We start from the raw sequence: 9,772 nt of genomic DNA, 5'->3' as shown, positions 1-9,772 counted from the left end.
GTCTTTGGGGTAGGAAGAATTCTGACGACCATCGAGTAAAGGGAACTCTACGCGTATGAGCAGAAGATAAAATGCACAAGCATTGAAACATGACAAAACAGGTGGCAAACAGCAGCAGTTGCAGCCAGAGTTTTCAGAGGTTTCCCTTAGACGTAAGACAAATGTCAAAGTTGTTCCCCAATCCCTCCATAGCCCTAATTGGGAGAAAATAAGTTATAAGAGTTGAGGGACATGAAAGGGAAGCAGTGGTTGGGAAGGGAGTAAGGCAGGGTTTAGCGTCTCCCCAATGTTATTCAATCTGTATATGGAGCAAGCAGTAAAGGAAACAAAAGAAAAATTCGGATTAGGAATTAAAATCCATGGAGAAGAAATAAAAACTTTGAGGTTCGCCGATGACATTGTAATTCTGTCAGAGACAGCAAAGGACTTGGAAGAGCAGTTGAACGGAATGGATGGTGTCTTGAAGGGAGGATATAAGATGAACATCAACAAAAGAAAAACGAAGATAATGGAATGTAGTCGAATTAAGTCGGGTGATGTTGAGGGTATTAGATTAGGAAATGAGACACTTAAAGTAGTAAAGGAGTTTTGCTATTTGGGGAGCAAAATAACTGATGATGGTCGAAGTAGAGAGGATATAAAATGTAAACTGGCAATGGCAAGGAAAGCGTTTCTGAAGAAGAGAAATTTGTTAACATCGAGTATAGATTTAAGTGTCAGGAAGTCGTTTCTGAAAGTATTTGTATGGAGTGTAGCCATGTATGGAAGTGAAACATGGACGGTAAATAGTTTGGACAAGAAGAGAATAGAAGCTTTCGAAATGTGGTGCTACAGAAGAATGCTGAAGATTAGATGGGTAGATCACATAACTAATGAGGAAGTATTGAATAGGATTGGGGAGAAGAGAAGTTTGTGGCACAACTTGACCAGAAGAAGAGATCGGTTGGTAGGACATGTTCTGAGGCATCAAGGGATCACCAATTTAGTATTGGAGGGCAGCGTGGAGGGTAAAAATCGTAAAGGGAAACCAAGAGATGAATACACTAAGCAGATTCAGAAAGATGTAGTTTGCAGTAGGTACTGGGAGATGAAGAAGCTTGCACAGGATAGAGTAGCATGGAGAGCTGCATCAAACCAGTCTCAGGACTGAAGACCACAACAACAACAAGTCTACTCATACGCTAAGTCCCACAAAGGACGAGGAGATAACGCTAAAATATAAAACTGTACCCTTGGACTACAATTGACTGAACAGAGTAACTGCGAACCGCCGATTACCGAGCTCCACCCCGCGAAAAAAAAAAAAAAAAAAAAAAAAACTCAAGACGTTATTAGGAATTTTGTCGTATGACTCCAGTCCACAGTCCAATCCTTGCGGTACTCCAATTCCCCTTGCTTCAGTCAACTGGTGGAAAGTAGTTCACGCATAGAACTGACGACCGATCTTTTAAAGTCAGAGTGTACCACATCACATCTAAATCTCAATTAACGCAGTGACGTCTGTAGAGCTTGTTTTCATGCACTCGTCAGGGGAAACATTAGGCAAAAATGGCCACATTAGTACCTATCGAAGTTTTCGTGGCTTTGAGAGTGATAGAACACATGATTGTTGTTGTTCTCGAATATTCAAAATAGTGTATGTTACTACGGTTTTTTAGCACAACGAACAACCCAGTGAGTTCCACGGCCTTCTGCAACATCTAAATTCACAGTCCCAGACTGTTTAGATTTCCTCGGTCATGGGAAGTGTATTTTGCATAAAGACTCCTCAGATTTTGGACTGATATAAATTCTTTGACGAAGTGAAGTATGTCAGTGTTTTTAAATCATCTGTTGAGTGGTACGAATAAGAGTTTTTTTATGAATAGCACAAGCCTTTTACTGTGCGGTTTTAAATGAAGCATTTTTCCAGTGGCCACGGATTCTATCATCATGTTGTGTCTTTTCACCTTCTCAAGGGTGCTTTTCACATTTTTGACTCTCCAGGCAATGGCTGCCGCCCCTCCAGCTAAAGCGACAATCGCTGAAAAACCCGCCAGCACAGGAATTAGAAGTGAAACAATTCCACCAGACGTCTTAGGCATTATTAGAACGCTGATCATTTTTAGGGATCCTCTTCTTTTCCCTCTCCTCACTCCTGCTTTTTGCTTCAGGACACTTTTAGCTGCTGACAGTGATGTCTGAATGTAATTTTTTAAACATCCCACAGGTTTTTTCTTCTTCATCTTTAGTGTACAACAAGTAGTGTCCATAGCTTGTCGGAAATTTACGCTCAAACTCAATTTAGGTTTGGTGAGCATTGTTTTATCGATTGCACTATGCTGCAGTACACTGCCCTACACCGATGTCTCTTCTCCAACTTCTTTCACTAGCTTTTGCAGTTAAAATTCAATCTGCAATGTGACATTCTTTACTTACGATGTATGAAAAATCGTCTTCTTTGTACGCCTCGTCCAATGGATTAATTAATCCCCTTGTCACCAGAAGCTACTCGTTTTTCAAGTTTTGTTCATCGTTTACAGTAGTTATATGAAATAATATGAAATTCTACTGGTATCTTTTCGAGCATACTGCCACTGTCTCTAATGAACTTCCTAACTATCATGTTTTTCTACTGCATGGTTTGATATTTGCACACCCTGTTATATACCAAATCATGACATTCACCCAACTGTTGTGTGGTGAACGGAAATAAAGCCACTTAACTGAAGTTTTGTTCCCTTAACGTCTAATGCCACTTCAAAACTTCTCTGCAATTCTTCTGCGGTAAAAGACCCAGTAATTTGTTTACCTATGCCGCCCTTTAAGATATAAGTTCTAATGTTTGTTCTTTGCACTTTAGAAACTATAAATAGCTCTGTTGATCAGTTCAGTAGGTACTATTTCTCAAACATCGTCTGGTACTTTTAAATACACATTAAATCACCCAGATTAAATTTCTGTTTGCGTGGATCGATCATTTTAATACGACTGTGTACTGTATTTAGAAGCTTATGAACATCAATAGATTTCATTTTTGTCATATGATGTTTAGTACATTTATACTGTCCAACTATTTGTTGGAAAATTTCTAATCATTTTTATGATGCATCTACATATGATGGTTTCTTTCCATTCTTTTTAAAGATTCCATGACAATCGCTTTCATATGGGTCATATGGGTGTATATTGACTAGAAGTATTCCATACGGCTCCATTATCATTTAGAAATACCTTTATAAAATTCACTGTCATGATCGGGTTGAAGGTTGTCTAGGCAACCATCCATGCCAAACTGCTGTAATTATTCCAACACCCATGCTACATCTATCCTTGTTCTTGTTCTCACAAGTACTGCCCAGGCAAACTTGGAATAAATATCAATAACCATTAAAATATATTTGCTTCATACCTCTGAGATCCACCTGCAGTAAGTCGTTCTAGCCTCATACTATAACACATATATGCAGGAATGTTTTATGGGCCAGTATGCAGAGCTCTCAAACGAACTCTAGCATTTGATGTTGATTCAATTAGTGTTTTGTATTTCACACTGCTTGGGTTTCTTGGCCTTCCATTGCATTTCTTATGCACGTCAGTCAATTGTAAAATTTCGCCATACATTTCTAGATCTTTCAATAAATAGTTCTTGGATTTTGAGATTCTTAGGCATATTAATTCAGTAAACCTTATTTTCTTTCACATTCTTTAACACCAAACTGTTTTGTTTGCTTAATTAAACATATAGGACGTGTACCCAATATATATGGTGTTCCCCTACTGACTCCATGTACTTTACCTACCTTAACATTATGTGACAATTAATGAAATTGATAATGGCTTAGTCATCATTGTCATCATCATCATCGTCGTCCTCGTCGTCTTCTTCTTCTCCTTTTCCTTCCAGAGTCATTGGAGAGATTCAATAACAGGTTTTAACCTTTCTCTGAAATACTGATCTCTTTCCAGTTTCCTTAACATCAGCAACCAAAATTTCCATCACATGGCCTTATGCACCTGATGACTTTAAATTTTGTCGACACGCTGTTGCATATTAAACTGACTTTGATATAGTATTCAGTTTATATACACTCTTCCAGTAGATGTGCGAAAATGGTCCACCAGAGCTTCATGCCGATTGATCCTTTCATTCAACTTATTCATGAGCAAGACACTTTTGGATTCCCGTAACATCTAACTTTTACACATTTTTCAGTTTCATCAGCCTTTTCGATTCAATACTTATTTCAATTTTCCCATCATGAAGTTTAAGACTTTCGTTCATTGTTTCAATTTTTACAACCACATACTGGTGAATGTTCTGTCTATGCACCCTTCACCTGTCGGGCTGAGTGGCTGATACGTGTGTAAATTTGTTCATGGTGTAAATAGTACTAACGTACTTTCCCATTTCCTTTGCTGTATATATACTGCTCAAAACAATGAGGAGAACATGTCTTTGGGTGTCTGCCGTACTCCAGTGAGCAATAATTCAGAAATGGATGTGTTTCTAAATTATAATCTTTCACGAATTAAGTACACAGCAAAACGTCATTACATCCTCACTCGTTTTACATAGAAAGAACTGAAATGTCCAAGTGTCGAAAGGAAAGTGGGCACTATCATTCATCGCTTCATCCTGGGTGCTTTTCATTGAACTTTGAGAGCTTCAGTAACATGTATACTCTCCATGAGCATTTATCGCTGCCTGATACCTATATGACATGCTCCGTATACGTCTACAGAGGTCACTCTGTGGTATCCATTCCCACAGATGCATGATAGGGTTTAGGTCGAGACCCACTGCCAACCCTCCTCTACTTCAATATCCAGGCTTCTCAAGGCATGCCAGCTGATGCCTGCCACATAGCCCCTGACATTAGAAGAAATTCACGGCCACCACTAAATGCAACATCCACCACATAGTCCAACAGAATTTGTTCGACTTATTACATGTAAGTAAGCAACCATAGACAATGACAAGATCTGCATGACTGTCAACACTGATGCCGCCCCATAACTTCACAGATCCTTGGATATCTGTTGATTTCCTGGGCAACATCTGGGAGGCATCGCTCACCACAGGTCTCTACACATGAACATGGCCATCGCCTTGCATCACACGATATCTGGACTCATCTGTGTACAACACATTTCACCAGTGACGAAGTTGCCAGTTGACAGGGCAATGGCAGAACTGAAGGCGAACTGCAAGATGTTATTGTGTCAAGTGGGGTACTCGAACAAATAATGTCTATGGTCCTTTCTCATAACCTGTTCATTACAGACTGATCAGACATAGCGGCTCCAGTGATCCTTTTAAGATCGTCTTGCAGTGCTCTGGGGGTATCTGCGACGCCGCAACGCAGCTGACCGGATATCGGTATTCACGAGGGGTTGTAAAGCGTTAACGACCTTGTCTAAGTCACCTTCTGTACTGACCTCGCACCTTGTAGCGCGTCCATAATATATGGATGACAAAGGGAGAGACATTGGCATCAGTAGCAACACGTCGGAAAATCTATTCTTTTTTAATCAAACTGACTGCCCCTGCAACCTGCATTGCATTAAGACGTCGCATTGCATGTGCTTTGTTGAATACATGTTCACAAATGACAACTGCCGTCTGTGTGCCTCAGTATAGAACACTGAGACACAGGAACTCATTTCTTTCTGAGAGGTCACCTGACATTGTAATGAATGACACAGCCAGTAGATGGCAAATTATTTTAATTGTTGCGTACATTGGAAGTGATGATCTCAAGCCAAGTAATAAGACCACAGATACCACCTGTACCAAAATGGATTTAAAAACCGGTTGTTAATTCATGCGTTCCCCTAATTCTTTTGAACAATGTGTATTAAATTAATGAAATTCTTGTAAGTTTCGTCTGTATCGTCTGTCACTTAATATTCTTGTTTTATGGACAACCAGCAACTGTACTGAGAGTAGTTTCATCAAATTAAACATTTTGTTATAAACTAATTGAATGTCATGGCTAGATGCACTTGATAAATGTGTTCTAAATTCATAACGCGCTGTTTGAAGGCGATAATAGGGTTAACTTTAGCCCTTACCAACTGTTTTGGAGCCCTAAAATATTGATGACCCGAAAAAGGGACACTAACACCCATAAAACAGCGGAGACAAAAACATTTCCCTGTTTGATCCTGATTTACACTACCGGCCATTAAAATTGCTACACCACGAAGATGACGTGCTACAGACGCGAAATTTAACCGACAGGAAGAAGATGCTGTGATATGCAAATGATTAGCTTTTCAGAGCATTCACACAAGGTTGGCGCCGGTGGTGACACCTACAACGTGCTGACATGGGCAAAGTTTCCAACCGATTTCTCACACACAAACAGCAGTTGACCGGCGTTGCCTGGTGAAACGTTGTTGTGATGCCTCGTGTAAGGAGGAGAAATGCGTACCATCACGTTTCCGACTTTGATAAAGGTCGGATTGTAGCCTATCGCGATTGCGGTTTATCGTATCGCGACATTGCTGCTCGCGTTGGTCGAGATCCAATGACTGTTAGCAGAATATGGAACCGGTGGGTTCAGGAGGGCAATACGGAACGCTGTGCTGGATCACTAGCAGTCGAGATGACAGGCATCTTATCTGCATGGCTGTAACGGATCGTGCAGCCTCGTCTCGATCCCTGAGTCAACATATGGGGACGTTTGCAAGACAACAATCATCTGCACGAACAGTTCGAAGACGTTTGCAGCAGCATGGACTATCAGCTCGGAGACCATGGCTGCGGCTACCCTTGACGCTGTATCACAGACAGGAGTGCCTGCGATGGTGTACTCAACGACGAACCTGGGTGCACGAATGGCAAAACGTCATTTTTTCGGATGAATCCAGGTTCTGTTTACAGCATCATGATGATCGCATCCGTGTTTGGCGACATCGCGGAGAACGCACATTGGAAGCGTGTATTCGACGTCATTGATTTACAACAAAATTGCAATAAGGTGTTTACTTATTTCTGTTCACATAATTTCACAAAGCATTTGTTGTTCTTCATATAAGTATGGTACTCTTCTAATGTGTAGAGAGGGTGTTTTACTAAAAATTTCTTAAGCTGATGTTTCAGTTTAATTGTAGGAAGAGCCATGACTGCTCTAGGCAGTGCATTAGCTAATTTTATACCTGCATACTGAGGCCCCTTTTCGTAAAGTGCTGTTCTGTGGCTGCCAATGTAAAATCTTGCTTTATTTCTAGTATTGTACTGGTGGAAATCTGAATAAGTGTTTGGGTGCAGTCTTTTCACAAGCAATATGACTTTTAGAATGTATGTGTTTATAACAGTTAACACCTCTGTTTTTGGAAACAAGTTGCGACAAGCTTCCCTATATTTTGCTCCACAGATTATTCTCACACCCCTTTTTTGAAGAATGAGTAGCTTATCTAGATTAGCTTTGGTTGTTGCCCCCCAAATTTCAATACCATTGTTCAAGTGAGAGGAGAAAAGAGCACGGTATGCAGTCTTTAGGACTACGGTGTCTCTACAGAACTTGCTAATAGTACTGATTGCAAATATATTTTTTGACAACTTAGTTGCCATACTGGCGTATCATCCAGCGTGATGACATGGGGTGCCATTGGTTACACGTCTCGGTCACCTCTTGTTTGCATTGACGGCACTTTGAACAGTGGACGTCACATTTCAGATGTGTTACGACCCGTGGCTCTACCCTTCATTCGATACCTGTGAAACCCTACACTTCAGCAGGATAATGCACAACCGCATGTTGCAGGTCCTGTATTGGCCTTTCTTTATACAGAAAACGTTCGACTGCTGCCCTGGCCAGCACATTCTCCAGGTCTCTCACCAATTGAAAACGTCTGTTCAATTGTGGCCGAGCTACTGGCTCGTCACAGTACGCCAGTCCCTACTCGTGACGAACTGTGGTATCGTGTTGAAGCTGAATGGGCAGCTGTACCTGTTCACGCCATCCAAACTCTGTTTGACTCAATGCCCAGGCGTATCAAGGCCGTTATTACGGCCAGAGGTGGTTGTTCTGGGTACTGATTTCTCAGGATCTATGCACCCAAACTGCGCGAAAATATAATCACATGTCAGTTCTGGTATAATATATTTGTCCAATGAATACCCGTTTATCATCTGCATTTCTTCTTGGTGTAGCAATTTTAATGGCCAGTAATGTACAGGGTCCTTGTGATGAGGGTGTCTTGCCCACTTTGCCATCGTGATGCAAGGGCTTTTACAAAGAAATAAAAAACACGTTTAGCGCTTACACATTTTGTTTGCTTTTTATAAACTCTTACATACATTAGGATCTATGTCCCCAGTATCTGAGTGGTCAGCGCGATAGAATGTCAGTCCTAAGGACGCGGGTTCGATTCCCGGCTGGGTCGGAAATTTTCTCCGCTCAGGTACTGGGCGTTGTGGTGTCCTAATCATCATCATCTCATCCCCATCGATGTGCAAGTCGCCGAAGTGGCATCAAATAGAAAGACTTGCATCCAGCGAACGGTCTTCCCGACGAATGGCCATTGTCACATGGCATTATTATTAGGATCTATGAAGATGCTTAAATGAGAATATTGTTCTCTGCCTACAACTGGCACGCAATTTTCACATGTATTTGCACATACTGATGCACAACATATGTCATAAAGTTGAGTGATGATTCCTTCTGTAGGATTTATAATTTGATGAGCTAAATGTAATTAAGTGGCCCATGTTTCTCTGCAGAATCTGTACACATATGGCCATCAGCTTAGTCGCGTGTCTAGAGCAAGCTGGATCACATAAGTGTCATACGTATGCTGCTGGAGATGAGTACACACACACTCTCTCCCTCTCGTTAAAACTATTCACGGAAAGCTCCCTGCAGTGACTATTGCTTTGCCTAAGCGGGGAGGGGTATACAAGAACAGCAAGTGAGACACTTGATCTTCTCATCAAGACTCACTTCCTTCAATGCACTCTGGTAGATAACACAGACCAAGTGTCGACCCCTGAAAGGAAGCGGTTTACTGGCAAACAAAGGGAAAACTAGTAACCCGACAGGAAACGTGCTGATTTAAAAAAAAAAAAAAAAAAAAAAAAAAAAAAAAAAAAAAAAAAAAAAAAAAAAAAAAAAAAAAGGGTCGGTGGGCGGTGAGAACTTTTCAACCATTCATTTCACCGTCAACCTAGCAGCAGGAATCATTCCTAGTGCTTGAAGAATAGTTAACGGTGTTTTCATTCAGAAGCCAGGGAGAATTGACCTTACCAAGGCTATGAGACCAATCAGTCTGTCCTGATTTCTTTTAAAGACGTTAGAAAAACTGGTTAACATATGCATTATGGAGAAGAGGTTAACAAAGGTTCCTCTATATGTCAACCAATATGCACACCAGAAACGCAAATCATGTGAAACAGCATTTCACAATCTTGTTGGGAAGGTGGAAAAAGCTCCTCAAAAAGGTCCAAAACCATCAATCACGTAATTCAGCCAAGTACTCGGCTTGAAAATGCTGGTGATCTGATACTCTTTCCATAACTTCTCCCGTTACTGAGGGTCTACACTGCTGGCATACTCCTACTTAGCAACATTACTCTCTTCTCTTTGATATTAGTGTTACTCCTAACCTTACTACTCACAACCAGAGTTGGCTGCACATTTCCTACTCCAACATCTTGAGGCTCCTCTCTCCCCAATACTCGCAGCTGGAGGCTGTTACTGTAGACACAGCAAAACTATCAGACCACATCCTCTACTTGCTAGCCTTTCTACCAACTGCCACTTCCTTGGCCGGCCGAAGT

The sequence above is a fragment of the Schistocerca americana genome, chromosome 2 (genome assembly GCF_021461395.2).
Source record: "Schistocerca americana isolate TAMUIC-IGC-003095 chromosome 2, iqSchAmer2.1, whole genome shotgun sequence".
NCBI classification, from domain to species: domain Eukaryota; kingdom Metazoa; phylum Arthropoda; class Insecta; order Orthoptera; family Acrididae; genus Schistocerca; species Schistocerca americana.
This window is presented reverse-complemented; position numbering follows the sequence as displayed.